This window comes from Rana temporaria, chromosome 12 (genome assembly GCF_905171775.1).
Source record: "Rana temporaria chromosome 12, aRanTem1.1, whole genome shotgun sequence".
Lineage (NCBI taxonomy): Eukaryota > Metazoa > Chordata > Amphibia > Anura > Ranidae > Rana > Rana temporaria.
In genome coordinates this window covers 73,880,338-73,904,883 of record NC_053500.1, presented here as the reverse complement: position 1 = coordinate 73,904,883, position 24,546 = coordinate 73,880,338, and the positions used below count along the sequence as shown (strand labels likewise).

General features: G+C 46.4%; 1 protein-coding gene across 1 annotated transcript in view; it reads right to left on the bottom strand.

Annotated features, from left to right (window-relative positions):
• Nucleotides 1–17,633, bottom strand: part of ZNF385C (zinc finger protein 385C) — a 541,366-nt gene extending 523,733 nt beyond the window's left edge. Inside the window, exon 1 of the mRNA XM_040330357.1 lies at nt 17,582–17,633. The gene's annotated coding sequence lies outside the window, so the exon portion shown is untranslated. The remainder of the gene's footprint in view (nt 1–17,581) is intronic.
• Between the last annotated feature and the right edge of the window lie 6,913 nt (nt 17,634–24,546).

The following is a 24,546-nucleotide window of genomic DNA, read 5'->3' as shown; positions in this document are numbered from 1 at the left end:
GACGGGCGTATTAGTAGATACGCCGTCGTAAGTCCGAATCCACGCCGTCGCAACTTTAAGCGTATGCTCAAACTGAGATACGCTTAAATGTTGCTAAGATACGGCCGGCATAAGTCTCTTATGCCGTCGTATCTTAACTGCATATTTACGCTGGCCGCTAGGGGCGAGTACGCTGATTTACGCCTAGAATATGTAAATCAGCTAGATACGCCTATTCACGAGCGTACACCCGGTCGTTGCAGTAAAGATACGCCGTTTACGCAAGGGGTTTTCAGGCGTAAAGATAAACCACCAAAAAGATGGCGCAGCTAATGTTAAGTATGGACGTCGGAACCGCGTCAAATTTTTCAAATTTTACGTTGTTTGCGTAACTCGTCCGTGAATGGGGCTGGCCGTAATTTACGTTCACGTCGAAAGCATTGACGATTTGCCAACGTCATTTGGAGCATGCGCACTGGGATACGTCCACAGACGGCGCATGCGCCGTTCGATCGAAACGTAATTTACGTGGGGTCACACTTAATATACATAAAACACGCCCACAGCTTCAACATTTGAATTAGGCGGCCTTACGCCGGCCCTAATACCCTACGCCGCCGTAACTTCGGCGGCAAAATCTTTGAGAATACCATACTCGCCTCTCAAAGTTACAGCGGCGTAGCGTATAGGAGATACGCTACGCCCGCCTAAAGGTATGTGAATCTAGCCCATCCTGTTAGAAATTAGATTTTCGATAAAAGATTTTTATCCTGCTCCTTTAAATTTGATGGGCGTCATTGTCAAAAACACACGTTGATTGGATCCCCACTATCGATCTGAAAATTGAACGAACGTTCCTGAAACAAACGTCTTCTAGTGTATGGCCAGCTGTACTTTACAGGTGTCAGAAGAGTTCCTTGGAAAGATGAATGAGTGGAAGGAACTTTCCTTTCAACATATGCAAAGCAGAAAGGTAATAGAAGTGCTTGAAAAGGATCATTTACGCAGTCATACTCGGGGATTCGGGAATAACGTACTTTGACATTATGTCAGCAAACATATATAAAGGAGCTCTTGTCCTCATTTACAGACACACTTGTAAGGTCCCATTCACACCTATGTGTTTCCCCTTAATGTGTTTTCCGGTGAAATCAGTACAAACATATCCAAACACATGTCAACGTCTTTTTTTTTAGTTTTGGGTTGAATAAAGAATGGTTAACATGCTAGTCAGCGTTTTCCTTTTTCAGTGTTCTATTAAACAGATTTTGCTTTATTTCCTGTCCAAGGGACACAACAGGAAGTGAAAGGAAATCTCTTCAAAGTATGTCTGACCCTACATTAAAGTGGATGTAAACCCAACATTTGATGTCACAATGTAGAGTATAAGATTTCCTATCATCTGTGCCCAGACATGTTTATCATATGTTATGTTTATGGTCGTTACCCTCTGACCGAGAGAGATGTGGATCACATAAACACGCGACAAGACTTACAACATAAATAGACCTGAAGTGTGCCTTGGTGGTCTGGTCAGTATGCCAAGAAAAGGGGGCATACCCAAGGTAAGTAATGGGTAGTTAATTGAAGAAGAATATGCTGAGAAGTGCCCTGAAAAAGGGAAGGGCGGGAGGGTGTCGAATGCGATTGAATGCTCAGACTCACGGACATGAGGTGAGCTGGGAAGAGTCGGCCCAGTGACGTGTAGTACCGCACACTGAACCGACAAAGAGCATGTGTGAGTGGGCTGCTTAAATACCCTCCGGGCTCCTCCCATAAACTCAGGCCACCATACTGGCCTTCTTATTTATCATAATATGAGGTGATCCACAGTATAAAATGTAAGAAATCCACCCCTGAATTGCCCAAGTATCCATTACTATGGCTACTGCTTCTGATGACTGTCAGTTTAAATACAATCTGCAACAACTTCTGATATGACCCCAAACAAGTTCTCACACCGTGTTTAAGCCCTGATGACTGTTGGCGTCCCCTAATGCATTGGAATTTACTCCACCCTAATATGAACTAATAAAATCTTCTCTGCACACTATTAGGTGGATTCATAAAGAGTTAGGCCGGCGTATCAGTAGATACGCCGACCTAACTCGGAATCTGCGCCGTCCTAAATTTAAGTGTATTCTCAAACTGAGATACACTTAAACCTATCTAAGATACGACGGCTTGCGCCATCGTATCTTAGGGTGCAATATTTAGGCTGGCCGCTAGGTGGTGCTTCCGTTGAGTTCGGCGTAGAATATGTAAATGCATAGATACGCCTATTCACGAACGTACGTGCGCCCGTCGCAGTAAAGATACGCCGTTTCCGTAAGAGATAAACATGCCCCCTAGGTGGCGTAGCCAATGTTAAGTATGGCCGTCGTTCCCGCGTCGAAATTTGAAAATTTTGCGCCGTTTGCGTAAGTCGTCCGTGAATAGGGCTGGACGTAATTTACGTCCACGTCGAAACCACTTTGTCCTTGCGGCGTACTTTTACGCAATGGACACTGGGATATGTACACGGACGGGGCATTCGCCGTTCGTAAAAAAAACGTCAATCACGTCAGGTCACCCCCCATTAACACAAAACACGCCCCCTCAGCCTAATTTGAATTAGGCGCGCTTACGCCGGCCCCATTTACGCTACGCCGCCGTAACTTAGCAGGCAAGTACTTTGTGAATACAGCACTTGCCTAGCTAACTTACTGCGGCGTAGTGTAAATACGATACGCTACGCCGCCACAAAGATGCGGCAAGGTACCTGAATCTAGCTATATGAATATTGGTGTGGCACTCTTATTGCCTTGTTTAGGCTACGTTCACACCTGTGTGGCTGTGCGGGCACAAGAGCCAGGGTGGATATAAATCTATTTTCTTTTTTAAATGTAAAAAAATCAGATTTAAATCTGATTTTTTTGGTTTAAATCGTTTTTGTTTTTTTTTATTCACATTTATTTTAATAAAATGCTTTTGGAGTAAAGATCTATATAAAGATAGTTTTCTATTTACGATACATTAATAATTTAGTTCATTCAGCATTAAATGGAGCTTAGTTGTGCAGCATGACGCTGTAAATTCTGCAATATTTTCATTTTTGGTAAGCTCTGCAAGCTGATATAACATGAATGAATGAATGAATGAAAAACTTATAAATGCGAACTGAATCGCTTCTGGGCATTGATGCATTCACCCAATTTTACAGTAACCATGAGATAAAACACAGTTCAGGGATATTCCTTTATCCCATTCTTTTACCTATATATGTACACTACAAACTGTATGATTGAATCGGTTCTTATATTGCTGTTTTACTAACCTGACCGCTTATTCTAAATAGGAAACCTTCATTTTGTTTGCAAATATTAAAGATTCTAAATACCAGCAAGAATAAGTCTGTACATTTAAAGAGCACCTGTCATTTCAGATCCATCACGGCAGCGCCTGTTAGCAGGGATCCAATCACCTGCTGCTGCCATGTCCCTCACCTTGTGTCACTGTCGCATCACCAGCCATCCTATTAAAGTGAATGGGACTGTTGGTGAGTCGACAGCGGGTCAGAGGAGGAGCCACTGCAAGACAGTTGCTCTTTAAAAATTATGATTTAAATCAACTTGATTTAAATCAAATCCACCCTTATTTGAATAGGCTGCTGTGCCCCATGATATACAGGAGAGAAGTCGCTTTACTATCTTTTAAATCGCAGCCTGCATGGGAACCGAGGTTTCCAGTACAAGTGCAATTTCCAATGCAGGCAGCTTGCCCTCAGGATTAATGGCATCTGCCCGTGGCTCCCGCATTTCTCTGTGTGGGTGGTTGCGGCTGCCAGTATTTGTGCGGGTCCTTCAGCGGCACCACCTTCACAGATGTGAACCTAGCCTAACCCTTTGGACTTTATACATGCCCCTGCATAGGGGTAATGTGCTGAGGGCAGCCTTACCTACCACAGCCAGCTGTTAGGGCCTTTTCACACTGCTCCACTATACGATCATGGCATAGTCAACGAGCCAGGTAGGAGTCAAACCTACAATCTTCAGATACGTAGTCAGATGCGTTATCCATTGCGCCACTGGCCCTACACCTCATATGCATTTTAGGTACGCTTTCTGACTCCAAACATGAACCTGTGAAACAGAGGTATGCGACTCAAAAATCGCACCAAAAACGCAACCACGGTGCATTTTTTATGCGCTTTTTAACAGCTTGCCGACGGCCGCACGACTGTTTACGTTGACAGAATGGCACGGCTGGGCAAATGGGCATATTTATACGTCCCCATTAATTTGCCGGGTGTGTGGTCGCCCGTGGTCGGGTCACAGAGCTTAAGAACGGGGAGATGTCAGTGTAAACACAGCATCTCCCCGTTCTTCCTAGTGACATGTCGCTGATCGTCTGCTCCCTGTCATCGGGAACAGTGATCAGTGACGTGTCACGGCAAGCCACGCCCCCCAACAGTTAGAAGCACTCACTAGGTCACACTTAACCCCTTCAGCCCCCCCTACGGGTTAACCCCTTCACTGCCAGTGCAATTTTTACAGTAATCAGTGCATTTTTATAGCACTGATCACTCTATAAATATGAATGGTCCCAAAATGGTGTCAAAAGTGTCCGTTGTGTCCGCCATAATGTTGTAGTCACGATAAAAAAATCGCATTACTAGTAAAAAAAATTGATTAATAAAAATGCCATAAAACTATCCCCTATTTTGTGGACGCTATAACTTTTGCGCAAACCAATCTATATACCAAAAATATGAAGAAGTATCGGCCTAAACGGAGAAAAACATTTTTTTTTTATATATTTTTGGGGGATATGTTATACAGCAAAAAGTAAAAAAATATTGTTTTTTTTTTTTCAAATTGTCGCTCTTTTATTGTTTATAGCAGAAAAAACAAAAAACCGCAGAGGTGATCAAATACCACCAAAAGAAAGCTCTATTTGTGGGAAAAAAAGGACATCAATTTTGTTTTGGAGCCACGTCGCACGACCGCGCAATTGTCAGTTAAAGCGACGCAGTGCCGAATTGCAAAAAGTGCTCTGGTCTTTGGCCAGCCAAATGGTCCGGGGCTGAAGTGGTTAAACATCAAAACTGATCAGTGTGAAAAGCCCCTTACAATAATCTTCCTCAATATGAGACCTCAAGAACACAAGACTCATCACCACACACACACTTAGCATTCAAAATGTTACAGGGATTTAAGAATATTGTATCCCAAACAAAAAAATACGTTTTGGCTTTACATTAGCTACAAGTAGGCCAAACGGTAGTTGGATGTGCAAACATGACAGCCATCCCAAGGCCCCATTCACACTTAGGCTCCTTTCACACTGGGGCGGGAAGTGCGGTAGCCGCAAAGCGCTGCTGTTTTTAGCGGGACTTTATCCGCTAATTTCCCGTCGCTGTTGGGCCACTAGCGGGGCGATTTTACCCCCCGCTAGCGGCCGAGAAAGGGTTAAAACCGCCCGCAATGCACCTCTGCAGAGGCGCATTCCCGGAGATATAGCCGCACTGTCCCATTGATTTCTATGGGCGGAAGCGGTGGAGGAGCGGTACACTCAACGTTTCTTCACCGCTCCAAAGATGTGACTAGCAGGACTTTTTTTCCGGTCCTGTCAGCGCACCGCTCCAGTGTGAAAGCCCTCTGTGCTTTCACACTGGAGAAACAGAAGTAGCTGTTTAGGGTCGGTTTGAATACAAACTGCTAAATACATTTTCTGATCAGCAGTATATAGCAGTATTCTATTAGTGTCTGGTTAAAGCTTGTAGGAGGAGTTTTCATTCTACTCTGACTGTCCTATGAGGCTGCATGACCCCTAAACCTCTGCCTAGACAGTGCTGATTGGCCCTGTGCCCAGCCAGCCAAGATGCGAACCATCTATGGACAGGCACTATGAATGGCACCAAAAATGCGAGGCATTCGTTTTGCCATGATCCAAGATATAAAAAAAGCAAAATAATGACTCTGCCCACCGTGCTCCATCCATAACTAAAATAATAAAACAATATTAATATAAATTGTTTGGGTCGGGTAAATCTTTTAAAATTGAAAGCCCACCTATGGAAAATGTGAAAATTCCTCCTGAGCTCACACTACAAGGGCTAATGGTTCATTTAGGTCTAGGGGAGAGGAAAGGCACTTCAACCAGTCCAGGTTTTTATAGTCTTTAAATGAGAAACAAAAAAATAACACAATGAAAAGAAAAGAAAAGAAAAGAAACAGTGTTTGTTGCAACATTCAATGTTAATCCAGAGCCACAGAAGAGACCATTCCATCTGATACCAGACAGTACTGGACCTGCCCCTGGCTTGTGATTGGACAATAAAAGGAGAAGCAGCAGAGTGATGAGCTCTTCTCTCTGTCATTCTGCCCTCTACTCCTATCAGCATGCTTCATGTCAGCACATGAATTGATTGGCTCTTCCTGCTGCTGCTTCTTCCTCTCAGAAGAATGAGCCGCTGTCAATCAACATGCTGGAGCTGTCCTGCAAGCCAATGAAGAGCGTTACTTGGGGCGTCTAGCTGGGGAAAAGGGGCAGCTTTCAATCTCCCTGCTGGAGCCCCCCCTACATACTGATATAGAGGGTCACATAGAGAAAAGATGAAGTCTTCCTCAATTATAGCAGCCGGAGCATGTACAGAGAGCGTAGCAACGCAGAATATGGCCTGTAGTATGTTGTCACTTGCTACAGCAGGCATATGTAATTAGCGGACCTCCAGCTGTTGAAAAACTACAAGTCCCATCATGCCTCTGCCTCTGGGTGTCATGCACTCGTTCACGCACCCACCCGCAGCGTTTGCACCGTGCGATTTTCCACACCCGAAAATACATTGTATTTCCAGATGGGTGGAGGTGCCATTATGAATGAATAGCAGTAAAAAAGCAGCGGAATCGCATTGGTGAAGCCGCACCATGTCATTTCCCTGCGGCTGCATTTTAAAAAAGATGCATGAAAACGCAGGACCAGGGGACCATTTACATGGCTAGACTGCCGTGCCTGAGAAACATCAGAGCCACACAGATATGAACCTAGCCTTGGAGTCCATACTGACACCTTAGGATACGCCTAAATTAAATCAGAGTCTCCAAACGTTTCTGGATGAGGGTCACATTATATAATTTACAAATAATCAAAAAATCCACAACATTTAAATTAATGAGTTTTATTGGAACTTGATTTATGATTCAGGACGGCAAAATAAAGCAAAGGAAGCCATCAGAGTCCCCCTTACATCAGAGTCCCCCTTACATCAGAGTCCCCCTTACATCAGAGCCCCCCTTACATCAGAGTCCCCTCTTACACCAGTGCCTCCTTACATCAGAGCCCCCCTTTCATCAGAGTCCCCCTTACATCAGAGTCCCCTTACATCAGAGCCCCCCTTATATCAGAGTCCCCTCTTACACCAGTGCCCCCTTACATCAGAGTCCCCTTACATCAGAGCCCCCCTTACATCAGAGCCCCCCTTACATCAGAGCCCCCTTTCATCAGAGTCCCCTCTTACATCAGAGTCCATTACATCAGAGTCCCCTCTTATATCAGAGTTCCCTGTTACACTAGAGCCCCCTTATATCAGAGTCCCCCTTACATCAGAGTCCCCTCTTACATCAGAGTCCCCCTTACATCAGAGTCCCCTCTTACACCAGAGTCCCCCTTACATCAGAGTCCCCTCTTACATCAGAGTCCCCCTTACGTCAGAGTCCCCCTTACGTCAGAGTCCCCTCTTACATCAGAGTCCCCCTTACGTCAGAGTCCCCCTTACGTCAGAGTCCCCTTTTACATCAGAGTCCCCCTTACATCAGAGTCCCCCTTACATCAGAGTCCCCCTTACATCAGAGTCCCCTCTTACATCAGAGTCCCCCTTACGTCAGAGTCCCCTCTTACATCAGAGTCCCCTCTTACACCAGTGCCCCCTTACATCAGAGTCCCTCTTACATCAGAGTCCCCTCTTACATCAGAGTTCCTCTTTCATCAGAGTCCCCTCTTACATCAGCGCCCCCATTACATCAGAGTCCCCTCTTATATCAGAGTCCCCTCTTACATCAGAGTCCCCTGTTACATCAGAGCCCCTCTTACATCAGAGTCCCCTCTTACATCAGAGTCCCCTCTTACATCAGGGTCCCCCCTACATCAGAATGACCTCTTACTTTAGTGCCCCCCCTCTCCTTACATCAGGGTCCTGATTACAGACCCTCACACATCAGATGTCCCATGAGAGTCACCGAAGGCCCTCCTTACATGAGAATTCCAATCAGGACCCCCTTACATCAGAGTCCCCCTTCTATCAGATATAAGGGGTACTCATGGATGCAAACAAGCATCCAAGAGTCCAAAATATTTTAATTAATAAATTGATTCAAAGCAGAATGAACCCAACGCGTTTTGGGTTACTAACGCGCTCCTTTGCTGCATTCACTAACACTGGCGTAACCTGCTCTCCTGAAACTGTTCCAAGCAGTAAATCATAGTGCAGGTTGATTTGGTATTTGCTCACCTGAAATCATTTAAGCAGTCAGAAATGTTAAGCCCTGATTGAAAGGGAGTCTGTTTTCCCCCCCAAAATACGTTGGCTTCATTCTGCTCTAAATACGTTTTATCATTAAATCACCTTGGACTCCTGAACGCTTCTTTGGCACGCTCACTTGATTATATGTATGTGAATTCTCAACTCTGGGTCCTTTCCCTGTTCCTGAGGGGGGTCCCTGATTTGTGGAGTGCTGCAGAACTGGAGCCAATGGGCTTTATTTACTAAAACTGGAGGGTGCAATCAGAATAGTAACTAATCAGCTTCCGGATTTTCTTTTGTCAAAGCTTTAAGTGGAGTTCCATCCATTTAAAAGTCAGCAGCTACAAAAAGTGTAGCTGCTGATTTTAATAATCAGATACTCACCTGTTCCACAGTCCAGCGATGCGGGTGCAGGAAGCCTCGCTCCTCTCCCCCTCCTCTCCGAGGTGTCGGCATTCTAACTGTAGGCGCCCAGCTGTGGCTTCACAACCGCTGATCGCCGCCATTAGTAGTAAAAAATTAATTATTGATGAAAATGCAATAAAACTATCCGCTATTTTGTAAACGCTATAAATTTTGCGCAAACCAATCGATAAACGCTTATTGCGTTTTTTTTTACCAAAAATATGTAGAAGAATACGTATCGGCCTAAACCGAGGAAAAATATGTTTTTTTTTTATATATTTTGGGGGATATTTATTATAGCAAAAAGTAAAAAATATTCATTTTTTTTTCAAAATTGTCGCTCTATTTTTGTTTATCGCGCAAAAAATAAAAACCGCAGAGGTGATCAAATACCACCGAAAGAAAGCTCTATTTGTGGGGAAAAAAGGCCGCAATTCTCAGTTAAAGCGACGCAGTGCCGAATCGCAAAAAGGGGCAAGGTCCTTAACCTGCATAATGGTCCGGGTCTTAAGTGGTTAATTGGATATGTTTGTTTATATATTATAAAATAAAAAATTCAGTGGTGATCAAATACCACCAAAAGAAATCTCTATTTGTGTGAAAGAAATGATATAAATTTAATTGATGTACAGCATTGTATAACCGTGCAATTACCAGTTAAAGTAGCGCAGTGCTGAACAGCAAAAAATGCCCTGGTCATAAAGGGGGTAAAACCTTCTGGAGGTCAGGTAGTTAAAGTCTAATGTTACGTAAAAAAAAAAAAAAAAATCTGTACAAGGAACATTACTTACCTTCAGTGTAATGTGTGCCTCAAAAGAGCTTCCACTGGGGTGTTTTTCATGCGCTTTTGGGCTAAAAATAGTGCCTGAAAAACGCCTCCCCTGCAGTCCCAGTGTGAAAGCCTGAGTGCTTTCACACTGAGGCAATGCGCTGGCAGGATGTTAAGCCCCCTTTCACACTTTGCTGGGTGCGACGTCAGCAGTAACCGTCAATTTTGTGGCGCTATTCGGCCCTAGCAGGGCAGTTTTACCCCTGCTAGCGGCCGAGAAAAGGTTAAAATCCACCGCAAAAACAGTAAAGCGCAGCTAAAACAAGAAACACATAACATTGGTGGGAAGTAATATCCCTTGTGCTAATTTTAATTAGTTCAGTTTAAAGTAAACTGATGCCGCGTACACAAGGCCGTTTTTCGCGTTGTAAAAAAGTGACGGTTTTTTTTATGTCATTAAAATCGATCGTGTGTGGGCTCCAGAGCATTTTTCACGATGTAAAAAATGGCCATTAAAAATTTAGAACATGCTCTAATTTTTCACGTCGTTTTTAACGTCGTAAAAAATGGTCGTGTGTGGGCTTTAACGACGTGAAAAAAACGTGCATGCTCAGAAGCAAGTTATGAGGCGGGAGCGCTCATTCTGGTAAAACTAGCGTTCGTAATGGAGATAGCACATTCATCAAGCTGTAACAGACTGAAAAGCGCAAATCGTCTTTTACTAACACGGAATCAGCAAAAGCAGCCCCAAGGGTGGCGCCTCCTGAATGGAACTTCCCCTTTACAGTGCCGTCGTACGTCACTGCGCTTTGCTAGAGCCTTTTTTTTTCACGATCATGTTTAGGCAAGGCCGTTTTAATGATCGGGTCGAAAAAAACATATTTTTTTTTAGACCATTAAAAACGTCATTTTTTACAACCCGAAAAACGGTTGTGTGTACGCGGCATAAGGCTTTAAGCCTTGCCACCAGCCTGCCACCCTTCAGAGCAACACATCTTATACACGCTTTAATAAACGATCGATTTATTTTCTGACTGATCTCACCTGATGGGAATAACCAAATACATGGGGAAGTAGATTTTGACTGTTTTCATCTTGCAATCTCGTAAGTTGATTGATATACGGTTGGATTGGTGACCAAAGAATCTCAGTGCTGCCGATCGATGCGCCATAATTTATAATTATCGGCCCTGGCTGATCAACTTAAAGTGGAGGTTCACCCTAAAAACAAATTTTTAACATTAGAGCCAGCATAGTAAGGGCATATACTTTCGGTAGGTTTTTTTTATTTTCTCCGTACTTACCTTTATATTCTGATTTGGTCCAGGGCTTCCGCGTTCTGATGACTGCGGGACTGGGCGTTCCTATCCCTGCCTCAGGGTTCCGATGACTGCGGGACTGGGCGTTCCTATCCCTGCCTCAGGGTTCCGATGACTGCGGGACTGGGCGTTCCTATCCCTGCCTCAGGGTTCCGATGACTGCGGGACTGAGCGTTCCTATCCTTGCCTCAGGGTTCCGATGACTGCGGGACTGGGCGTTCCTATCCCTGCCTCAGGGTTCCGATGACTGCGGGACTGAGCGTTCCTATCCTTGCCTCAGGGTTCCGATGACTGCGGGACTGGGCGTTCCTATCCCTGCCTCAGGGTTCCGATGACTGCGGGACTGGGCATTCCTATCCCTGCCTCAGGGTTCCGATGACTGCGGGACTGGGCGTTCCTATCCTTCGGTTCGATGATTGATGGCTTGTGAAACAGTTCCCCTGTCGCACAACGCGCGTCACCAGATTTCCGGAAATAGCCGAGCTGCGAGTCGGCACTATACAGCGCCTGCCGTGTAGAGTTGACTGCACAGGCGCCGTATAGTGCCGACTCGCAGCTCGGCTATTTCCCGACATCTGGTGACACGCGTTGTGCGACAGGTCACCTGTTTCACAAGCCGTCAATCATCGAACGGAAGGATAGGAATGCCCAGTCCTGCGGTCATCGGAACCCGGAAGCCCTGGACAAAAACAGAATATAAAGGTATGTACGGAGAAAAAAAAAAATTACCTGCCGAAAGTAAATGCCCTTACTATGCTGGCTCTGCTAGATTTAATGTTAATTTTTTTTTTTTTTTTGGGTGAACCCCGCTTTAATTGAACCTGATTATGTGTAAATCAATGGGAGGGAAGTTATGGCTATTTGATTATTTGCCGACTTGATCGTTTGATCACATCGATTGGACAATAAAATCAAAGCGTGTATGGCCACCACTTCCTCAAAAATCCACATCCTTCCTGCACAGCTTCAATTGAATGAGTAATCCTACAATATAAGAAATCCCTCGGCGTCATCAGAAACCTTCTCCTCCACCCGTTTCTGAACTACCACAAAGAGAAGTCCAAATGGCGTAAATGAAGGTGTTGGATGCTCCTGATTTTTGAATCCCGGCCAATATGCATTACTCACGTGAAGAAAAGCCTCAGACAGAGAGCGAGCTGTTTTCTGACTGCAGCTTCCCTAAATTGCGGGTAATTCATTCTAGCGGCGAGAAAGAGCCTGTGGCTGTAATTTGTCCGAGTGTGTAATGGATCACATACTTTGTATGGGTGTAAAATATGGCTTTAACAAGGCAGCTGCTGGCTGCGTCTGCGACCTGGGAGTCACCAATGTTTGCTCTTGTGGGGCTCAAAGAAAACAACGGCGTACAGAAAGGGTGGTGTTCCCACAAGGTCCCCTCCCTTTTCAAGTGACAAGGGCCGATTCATGAATGAACGCTCTTGCAGTTCACAAAATTCTCTCTGTCCCATAGCCAGACGAGGAGCCGCGCTCGGCATCAACACATGGCAATGTAAGGGTGGCTTGTTTTCACATGGGGATCGCTCGCCATTTACTGCTTATATCAAAGCATAAACATGGATTAGGGAAGTTACTGCTCGCCAAAGGCGTACATACGGTAAGTGTGCCATCAAATGTATATGTCTGTTATAAATGTGCCAGCCTAAGCCGTATGGGTTCTGCGGCATCACATAACTAGGGAAATAAAAACCATTACTTTTTCATATAAAGATGGTCTACTTATTCTCTTGCCACCCATGTGCGGGGTGGGTTTTATTGCCTACACACTGCACATATGCGTCCATGTGTGGCAGACAGTGGCGGTGCGTCTATAAGGGGCGCATGGGTGCCGCCCCCTCTCTATCACCATAGATAGATTCATGCATTGCGGCGGGGGTGTTTTTTGGAAGCACCTGATTGGAGCCATACGCTCTAATAGGCATCCAAAAAGGTGAACATTTCCATGCTGGGCGCTCGCTGTTCACTCAGCGTTATTCGCTTTCCAACACTGAACTGCCTCTCAGCCAATTAGGTGCTCGGGTCTGTTACCTGTCATCTGATTGGCTAGAACGACAGGCGCTGTGAGTGGACGCCGCCTATCAGGCGTTCAATCATAGCAAAGGACGGGAAGAGAGGACATCGATGAGCGTGGAGGACATCGCCGGGACCTGTTGCCCCACGAGACAAGGTAAGTGCCAGGCGGGCGGGGGATGCACACTGGCAGCATTTGGTGGGAACAGTAGCGGCAACTGATGGGCACACTGGCAGCAGTTGATGGACACAGTAGTGGCAGTTGATGGGCCCACTGGCAGTAGTTGATGGGCATAGTAGCGGCAGTTGATGGGCACAGTAGCGGCAATTGATGGGCACACTGGCAGCAATTGATGGGTACAGTAGCTGCGTTTGATGGCACAGTGGCGGCAATTTATGGCACAGTTGCTGCATTTGATGGGCACAGTGGCTGGGTTTGATGGGCATAGTGGCTGCACTTGGTGAAACAGTGGTGGCAATTGATGGGCAAAGTGGCTGCAATTGATGTTTTTTTTGTCAGTTTGTTTGCGCCCCCCTCCCCCCAAAAAAAAAATTGAGCACCACCTGCCACTGGCAGAAGAGCTTTCTGTGCTGAGAGTGCACTCACTGCAAGCTCCCAGTACAAAAACAAAGCTGTCAAAAACCGCTCTAGGACCGTACTAATTATTCAGCTACAGATCATGTGACTACTGTAACAGCCAATCACAGTAGTCCTGCGATCTGCTGTATGTGTGGGGCTGACATATATAAACAGATGTGAGGGGGGCTGGCATATATAAACAGGTGTGAGGGGGGGCTGGCATATATACAGGATTGAGGGGGGGGCTGAGTGCATACAGGTGAGGTTGCCGGTGTGTGGATTCCAGGTCTAAAGCTATTTAAGGGGTGGCTGCCCTGGTTGCAGGGCGGGTTTATTATGTGTAATGGCAGGTTTTGCCTGTGTCTAAGGGCAGCGGGTTGCAACACAGCCACAACCCGCCCTGCAACAGCGAGGCTCAATCTGACAACTACGGTCTCCCTCCCGCTGTTTGCATTGCTTTCAATTGTGCCCGTGAAATGGTATCTTCCATCCAAAAATGCCTCCTACGATGTGCGCATCCGCCATGGTGACGTCACGCCAGCTGATCAGGAAATCAGCTGGAGTGCCCTTCCATACTGCGCATGCGGGGGCACTTTTCGATGGAGGGCACCATTTGATAGAATACTGTCTCTGTTCTTTGAATTTACATTTGTACCGGTGTGAGAGAGAACATCAGAGCCAGAGCACCCACTGTGGATTTTATCACAAGCCTGACTTACACTGATTCTGAGCATTGCATGATCTGCATTGCATTAGAAGTAGTTAAAGTGATTGTAAAGTCAGAAGGTTTTTTATCTTGAATTCTATGCATTAAGATAAAAAGCCTTCTGTGTGCAGCAGCCCCCCTAACACTTACCTGAGCCCCATCTCTGTCCAGCGATGGTGTAGGAGTGTCTCGGCTCCTGATTGGCCGAGACGGCAGTGTGGCACCATTGGCTCCCACTGCTATCAATCAAATTCAGCGAGCCAATCAGGAGAGAGATGGGGCAGGGCCAGGCTGAAGCTCTGTGTCTGAATGGACACAGGGAGCTGTGGCTCAGCTCGGGTGCCCCCCATAGCAAGCTGCTTGGTGTGGGGACACTCAACAGAAGGGAGGGGCCTGGAGCAGCAAGAGGGACACGAGAAGAGGAGGATCCGGTCCACTCTGTGCAAATCCACTGCAGGTAAGTACAATATGTTTATTTGTTTTATTTAAAAAAAATAACAAGACCATACAATCACTTTTACTGCTCATTTAGGCTCCAGTAACATGGCAACGGAAGTGCTGTCCCACTCTGGCAGCTCTCCATTGCTGGCTGCAGTAGGGGGCAGTGTGGTGTGAGATTCAGCAAATCATACAGCTACCTTTTTTTGGTTTTGTACAAACTTTATTTGAAGTGTACAGAGCATACACTTTATTCATGGCAATGTACAGCAGCGCGATTTACTACACTGCTGTACATTGCTATGCGATTGGGCACAGAAATACAGCATGCCTGCAATTTATTGCATCCCTAGGCTGTGTTGCAGTGTGAATGGGGCACATAGGAAACAATTGTTTCTGGTGAGTCCTTGTGGTGACAGATGTCTGACAATGCAGTCTGTCACCGCACATAGTTTGATTGGTGCTTTAGAGGCGCAGAGATTAGGAGTAATACTTACCTAATTGGGACTATTTCTGTGAAGCCTCCCCTCTAAGACGCTTTGGGACGTGGTCACATGCAGGGGCGGACTGACAACTCATGGGGCCCCCGGGCAATAGGAGATTATGGGGCCCCCGGGCAATTGGAGATTATGGGGCCCCCGGGCAATAGGAGATTATGGAGCCCCCGGGCAATTGGAGATTATGGGGCCCCCGGGCAATAGAAGATTATGGAGCCCCCAGGCAATAGATTATGGAGCCACACAGTATACACACACACACACATACAGTATACATACACAGTATACATACACCGTATACACACACAGACACACATACATACACACAGAATACACATACACACACTGAAAAGGTACTGGAGAGGCAGGGCAGCTATAATCTTGGGATTTTTGTAAAAACACAGATTTTTACATAATGTCCCTGGTTTTACTGAGGCTGGCAACCCTGATGGGGCCCCCTAGTGGCATGGGGCCCTCGGGCAGTGCCCGAATGTTCAGTATGCCCCTGGTCACATGCTTACCTTCTCATACAATACAGGGTTAATAGCCCCGCATTACACATGATGATGCCCACCGACCAAAGTGCCAAAGGGAGACGAGGACAGCGGCGATGCCGACCGGAGCGGTTGGTGTAAAGCTGGCCATATAAAGTACTACTAGAATTTTGGTTGAAAATGTTTTGTTTGATTCTCTAATCGTTAGTGGGGTGAAATCGATGTTCACCTTCGACCCTGGAGACTGGACCATTTCATGGAGCGGGATTGAACATTTCTTTGCCAATTAATTTCTAACACTGTGCTTTTCAGGAAATGCCCGTTCACTCTGAAATCAAATGATAAAAGCAAACGGTATTTGAAATACTTTACAACAGCATTCCTCATGCCAATGAATGTACTGATGAAAATTTTCATATGAGTATACTAGTGTATGGCAAGCCCCCCCCCCCCCTACTAGACCTAACCAGCATTTAACCCTTGCATAGTGCTGTGCTCAGTTGGAGCCATGTGCCACCCAGATCAGTGTATTTCTGTTGCGGGCATGGCCAGATGTTTGTGATTAGCCACAGATGGGAACCAGTACAAACCAATGACAGGCTGGGACTGATCACCTGTGGTTAGGGACGAATGTTCTCCTCCAATCACAGCCTGTCTGCATCCAGGAGCGCACGTCTGTCCTTCACCACAGGTGAATTACATGTAAGCAGCTGCGGACCGTGCCAGCCTGTCATTGATTTGTACTGGTTGCCAAAAACATCTGGCAATGCCCGCTGCAGCCATATCCTGATCTGGGCTCTGATTGGCTATGTGCATGAGATATATGACCACTATCATCTTATCTTGTGTCTATACCGAACACACTTACAGTTAGATGTACACGACTAGAATGAAGACATTAAGCTGGCTAAAGCACTGTTTACCATGAAACAATCTTTTTGCATTTAGCTGTTTACCTTACTGTAGCACTCCTGATCAATCGCAGCCTCTTAGCAGCCACTTCCCGTTTCTATGCATGCCCCCCTGTGCCAGCTACATGTCATTGGTTGGCAGGAGATGTCTGCACAATGCATGTTACCACATCTGTCTCCACCCAAAGGATGTGTAACCAGGTGACAACCCAGGAAAACAATTGGCAGAGGGGGACAGAGCGTTGTCACTATAACAGGAAGTGCCTGATCACACAGACCCCACAGAGGGATCACCGGGTATTATTATATGGCAGCTGCACATTGAATAAAGATTGCCAAGAACAACTGAAATAACATGATGAAGATCGCATGAGATCGGGAGCACAGGTCACAGATACAGTCCAGCTATGGGAACCGTCACAATACAGGTGACACACATATACTGTACATGGATGTCACACATATACTGTACATGGATGTCACATATATACATGGATGTCACACATATACATGGATGTCACACACATATACATGGATTTCACACATATATATGAATGTCACATATATAGATGGATGTCACATATATACATGTCACGTATATACATGGATGACACATATATACATGGATGACACATATATACATGGATGACACATATATACATGGATGACACATATATACATGGATGACACATATATACATGGATGACACATATATACATGGATGTCACATATATACACGTCAGATAAATACATGGATGTCACACATATACTTTGCTGTCACACATATTCATGGTCATTCATTGCTTCCTAGTTCCCCCAAATATAGTGCGGACGCCTGTCCTCTTCTCGGACTTGTATGGGATGCTCAGTGCAGACAGACAGTGCTGCTCTCATAGGACGTGTGATGAATGAATGTGTGCTAGAAAAGTTGCGATGAATGTCATGTAGCGCTCACCTGTACCGGCGCGGTGTCCGGACTCTGCGCTCCTCTCCTGCCGGCTCCGTCTCCTGTGACACCGCCAGTGCACAACAGCTGGAGACACTGGACCGGGCGGCCCCGCCCACAACCTGGGACAGCCCCGCCCCCGGGAGAGGATGCCCGGGCTGGGCTGATACTCGTGCGGTGTGCGGGATGGGTGAGGGGGGGACAATGGTCCAGTGTACTTCATACATATAAGCGGAGCGGAGCGGGCTGTGTAGAGGGTCCTACAACTTTATTCCGCTGTATATACAGTTCTATTGTATCTTTATTAACCTCTTGTGTCTCAGAGCCTTTCAGTGTCGGAGTGAGGGCTTTCCTCCGGATCATTCCTCTACTGTACTACCTACCTTCCCCTACACCCCCTGTACTACTTACCTCAACCTCTCCCCTACACCCCCTGTACTACCTACCTCACCCTCTCCCCTACACCCCCTGTACTACTTACCTCACCCTCTCCCCTACACCCCCTGTACTACCGTCCTCACCCTCTCCCACTACACCCCCTGTACTACCTATCTCACCTTCCCCTACACCCCCTGTACTACCTACCTCACCCTCTCCCCTACACCCCCTGCACTACCTACCTCACCTTCCCCTACACCCCCTGTACTACCTACCTCACCCTACACCCCCTGTACTACCTATCTCACCTTCCCCTACAACTCCTGTACTACTTACCTCACCATCCCCTACACCCCCTGTACTACCTACCCCATCTTCCCCTACATCCCCTGTACTACCTACCTCACCCTCTCCCCTACACCCCATGTACTACCTACCTCACCTTCCTCCCTCCCTACACCCCCTGTACTACCTACCTCACCCTACACCCCCTGTACTACCTATCTCACCTTCCCCTACAACTCCTGTACTACTTACCTCACCATCCCCTACATCCCCTGTACTACCTACCCCATCTTCCCCTACATCCCCTGTACTACCTACCTCACCCTCTCCCCTACACCCCATGTACTACCTACCTCACCCTCTCCCCTACACCCCCTGCACTACCTACCTCACCCTCTCCCCTACACCCCCTGCACTACCTACCTCACCTTCCTCCCTCCCTACACCACCTGCGCTACCTACCTCACCTTGCTCCCTACACCCCCTGTGCAGTCCCAAAGCGCTAACACATGTGATCATTACATGTGAACAAAGGATAAAAAACAGTCCAAAGGTGAAATTTAGATTTTTTGTTTTACTCTTTTTTTAAATCTTGCTAAAGAAAACTCCAACCACCGTGCCCCTGGTCAGGCGCCTCAGATCCTCCTTATGTAAGTGTACAAAATGCACACTTACCAACAGCAGCTATGATATGCGCCTTTGGTGTCATAGGGTACCACCCTTTTGCAGGTTATTTTCAGTGTCCCACCTTAACCATTTGCTTACTGGCCACTTAAACCCCCCTCCTGCCCAGACCAGCTTTCAGTGTTGGCGCACTTTGAATGACAATTGCGCGGTCATCCAGCGCTGTACCCAAATGACATTTTTATCATTTTTCCCCACAAATAGAGATTTCTTTTGGTGGTATTTGATCACCTCTGGGGGGGGGGGGGGGGGGGGGGGTTGTTAAAAAATAAATAAAATACAGGATTAAAAAAATTAAATAAAAATACAGAATTTAAAAAAAATATATATATATATTTTTTATATTTTGTTATAACATTTTGCAAACAGGTAATTTTTCTCCTTCATTGATGTACGCTGATGAGGCTGCACTGATAGGCTGCACTGATAGGCACCAATGGGCTGCACTGATGAGCAACGATAAGGCGGTACTGGTGGGCACTGATAGGCGGCACTGGTTGGCACTGAGAGGTGGCACTGATGGGTGGCACTGAAGGGCATTGATAGGTGGCACTGGTGGGCACTGAAAAGTGGCACTAATAGGTGGCACTGATAGCTGGCAGTGATGGGCACTGATGGGTGGCAGTAATGGCCACTGATAGGCAGCACTGCTAGGTGGCACTGATTGGCACCACTGGTGGGCATTGATAGGTGGCACTTGTGGGCATTGATAGGTGGCACTCATGGGCATTGACAGGTGGCACTGGCAGGGGGTACTGACTGCACAGAGGAGGCAGAAGTGCCCCCTTCCTCTTCGGGAACCAATGTCCCTTACACATAAGTCGGTGATTGGCTTTTGTACTCCTCACACTGTCAGCGTGAGGAGAAAAAAAAATGTTTACAGGCTTTTGTTTACATCACGTGATCAGCTGTCATTGGCTGACAACTGATTACATGGTAAGGGTCCGGGACCGGTGACTCGTGTGATCTCAGTGACTCGGGTGATCACGGCATGTGGCGCGCGAAGGGGAGGACGTCTATTGACATTCTCCCGGCATTTGGGGTCCGCGCTGTAGCCGTCATTCAGCTATAATGCGGGCGGCAAGTGTTTAACCGATTGACGACCGCCGCACGACGATATACGCCGACAAAATGGCACGGCTTGGCACAAGGGCGTACATGTCCATCCCCTTTAAGATCTCAGCCATGGGTCGTGAGCTCGCTGCCGGCGGCGCGCTCGCGACTCCGTCCTCTTCTCCATAACCGTTCCTGAGGGAACAGCAGACCCGATCGCCGCCGGTGTCCTGCGATCGGTCACAGAGCTGAAGAACAGGGAGAGGTAAGTGTAAACCAACCTCTCCCCGTGCTTCCTAGTGAGCCTGTCACTGATCGTCTGTTCCATGTCATAGGGAACAGACGATCAGTGATGTCACACGCACAGCCACACCCCCTCACAGTAAGAATCACTCCCTTAGGGCACACTTAACCCCTACAGCGCCCCCTCCTGGTTAACCCCTTCACTGCCAGTGTCATTTTTACTGTAATCAGCGCATTTTTATAGCACTGTTCGCTATAAAAATGACATTGGTCCCAAAATAGCGTCAAAAGTGTCCGATGTGTTCGCCATAATGTCGCAGTCATGATAAAAATCGCTGATCGCCGTCATTACTAGAATTTTTTTTTTATAAAAATGCCATAAAACTATCCCCTATTTGGTAGACGCTATCAATTTTGCACGAACCAATCAATAAACACTTATTGCGTTTTTTTTTACCAGAAGATATGTAGAAGAATATGTATCTGCCTAAACTGAGGGAAAAATATGTTTTTTTATATATTTTTGGGGATATTTATTATAGCAAAAAGTAAAAAATATTGTTTTTTTTTTTTCAAAATTGTCGCTCTATTTTTGTTTAAAAGCAAAAAATAAAAACCGCAGAGGTGATCAAATACCACCAAAAGAAAACTCTATTTGTGGGGAAAATAGGACGCCAATTTTGTTTGGGAGTCACGTCGCACGACTGCGAAATTGTCAGTTAAAGCGACGCTGTGCCGAATCGCAAAAAGGGGCCAGGTCCTTTAGCTGCATAATGGTCCAGGGCTTAAGTGGTTAAGAATGTATTGGGAAATTACCACCAGCTGAACTCCTCAAACATCAATAAAATCGAGACCAAGGAAGAGATAATAATCCAGCATAGTGTCATGGGTGCCCAAATTGGGGGGGGGGCAAGTTCCCCCCTCGAGCGAGGTGTCTGCATACGGACACCCAGGGCTGATCCTGGGGGGTGCCCAGGGTGTACCACACTCAGGTGCCGCAAGCTGCCACAAAGGGGGCGTGCCAAAGCTGTGGCAGTCACTTACTGTTACATTCAGCAACAGAGGGGCCACCCCGACTCCCTAGACTCTCTTATTGCACCGACTGGCCTCTCTGCTGCCCGCTGCACTAGTTGCTAGACTTGTCTGGCGTCTAGCAACCAGTGACGTCATGGCATTAGGGCGGGGTGAAGCTCCAGCATTCAGAGTGGAAGCGGAACTTCTTCCTCCTTCGCGCCTGGTCAATATTGACTCCACCCACCATCTCCATCTTCTCCAGGCAGCGTGGCTCAGAGCCTAAAGGAAAGGAAAGGGAGCACACCTAAAGAGCTGAGTGTGAGCTGTCCACCTTAGGACTCCCTGGCCAATTACATGTCAGGACACACTTCCTGTTTGGCCGGGAGGAGAAGCAACAGCCCGGCTTTTCCTTTCCCCAGCTTCCTAAGGTAAAGCCTCTGATTGCCGCCTTCCCGTCCATCTCCCGTGCGTGTGTCGGGGAAATTGTGGCATTAGTTTCCCGCCCCCTCCCAAAATATTGAGCACCGCCACTGCCAGAGCCTCTTCCTCACTTTTCTCTCACTGAGTTCTACATAGTCTGTCTTTCTATACTCACCCAATGACCCACAGAGCCTTTTCCTTTCTGGATCCACTAATGACCCCCAGAGCCTTTCCCTCCCTATATCCACTAATGACCCCAGAGCCTTTCCCTCCCTATATCCACTAATGACCCCAGAGCCTTTCCCTCCCTATATCCACTAATGACCCCAGAGCCTTTTCCTCCCTATACCCACTAATGACCCCCAGAGTTTTTTTTTCTGTATCCACTAATGATCCTCAGAGTCTTTTCCTCTCTATATCCACAATTAACCCCCAGATACTTTCCTCTCTATTTCCAATAATGAGTCCCAGAGCCTTTTCCTCCCTATATCCACAAATGCGTCCCAAAGCCTTTTCCTCCCTGTATCCACTAATGACCCAGAGCCTTTTCCTCCCTATATCCACTAATGGAACCCAGAGCCTTTTTCTCCCTATATCCACTAATAAGTCATAGGGTGTTTTCCCCCTATATCCACTAATGAGTCCCAGAGCCATTTCCTTCCTATATCCACTAATGAGTTTCATGCCGCGTACACACGACCGTTTTTCGGGTTGTAACAAATTACATTTTTAATGGTCTAGAAAAATTTTTTTTTTTTCAACCCGATCATTAAAATGGCCTTGCCTACACACGATCGTGAAAATGCTCTAGCAAAGCGCGGTGACGTACAACACGTACGAGGGCACTATAAAGGGGAAGTTCCATTTGGATGGCGCCACCCTTGGGGCTGCTTTTGCTGATTTCGTGTTAGTAAAAGACGATTTGCGCTTTTCAGTCTGTTACAGCGTGATGAATGTGCTATCTCCATTACGAACGCTAGTTTTACCAGAACGAGCACTCCCGTCTCATAACTTGCTTCTGAGCATGTGCGTTTTTTTCACGTCGTTAAAGCCCACACAGGACCATTTTTTACAATGTTAAAAACGACAATGTTAAAAACGACAACGTTAAAAACGTCGTTAAAAATTTGAGCATGTTCGAAATTTTTAATGCCCATTTTTTACATCGTGAAAAATGCTCTGGAGCCCACACACGATAATTTTTAATGACATAAAAAAAAACTTAATTTTTTGCAACCCGAAAAACGGTTGTGTGTATGCGGCATCAAAGCTTTTTCCTTCCTCTATCGTATAAAAAGTCTTGGAGTCTTTTTCTCCCTATATCCACTAATGAAACCCAGAGACTTTTCATCCCTATATCCACTAATGGGACCCATAGCCCCTTTCTCCCTATATCCACGCATGAGTCCCAGAGCTTTTTCCTCCATATATCCAGTAATGAGTCCCAGAGCATTTTCCTTCCTATATCCACAAAAGTGTCCTGGAGCTTTTTCCTCCCTTTATCCACTAATGAATCCCAAAGTCTTTTACTCCCTATATCCACTAAAGAGTCCTGGAGCCTTTTCCTTCATATATCCACTAAGGAGTCACAGAGCATTTTCCTCCCTGTACCCACAAATGAGTCACAGAGCATTTTCCTCCCTATATGCACTAAAGAGTCCTGGAGCCTTTTTCTTCATATATCCACTAATGAGTCACAGAGCATTTTCCTCCCTGTACCCACAAATGAGTCACAGAGCATTTTCCTCCCTATATCCACAAATGACCCCCAGAGACTTTCCTCCCTATATCCAATAATGAGTCCCAGAGCCTTTTTCTCCCTATATCGACAAATGAGTCCCAAAGCCTTTTCCTCCTTGTATCCAATAATGAGTCCCAGAGCCTTTTTCTCCCTATATCGACAAATGAGTCCCAAAGCCTTTTCCTCCTTGTATCCAATAATGAGTCACAGAGCCTTTTCATCCCTATATCCACAAATGAACCCCAGAGCCCCTACTTTCCTATATCCACTGTGGCAGAAGATGGTGTTGAAATGGACACATAGTCTGCATATAGCCAAATTGTAGAGCTGCAGAGCTTAAATTTGCTCTGGCAGTTTTCTCAGATTTTTCTATTTCTACATGGGGCTCTATGGCTTGGAGATCCTTCAGAGATATGGGGTGGGACGGGATCTCTGAACCTGTGTCCAGATCTTATCGATAGCCTGCAGGGTGTGTGCCCAGGTGCACACGGCCCATATAATGAAGGGCTGGGGAGAGCAGAAGGGGGGAGGAAGGTGGAGTTGAAGCAGTGGCTGCTAGTGAGTGTCTCTGTGTGAAGATAGATGCTGTGTGCATTAAGAAGTTCAAATCTGTGTGCGTTGAAGGGCTTCAAAGCAGTGTGCGCCCAAGGAGCCTAAAGCTGTGTGCATTAAGGAACTTCAAGCTGTGTGCGTTTAAGAAGCCCAAAGCTGTGTGCGTCCAAGTCTGAGACTGGAAGATCTGGTGGTTTAAGGTACCAGTAACTATAGCAGCAGTGCTGTTGAAGAGTAGCCAGGTGGGCTGGTATTTTCATTTATCTTTGAATGTTGTTTAAACCCCTGCGTGGGATTTCCTGAGTGAACTTTTATTTAGTTTTTCTCGTTTAATAAACGTGGGCTACCAAGCTCTTAACGATATATGCCTGTTTGGTGTGGACTCACTACAAAAAACGCATCTACCACGAGAGCTAACAAGCCCCTATGTCACACCACTAATGACCCCCAGAGCCTTTTCCTTTCTGTATCCACTAATGATCCCCAGAACCTTTTCCTCCCTAGATCAATTAGTGAGTCGCAGAGCATTTTCCTCCTTATATTCAGTAATGAGTCCCAGAGCCCTTTCCTCCCTATTTTCACTAATTACCCCCAGAGACTTTCC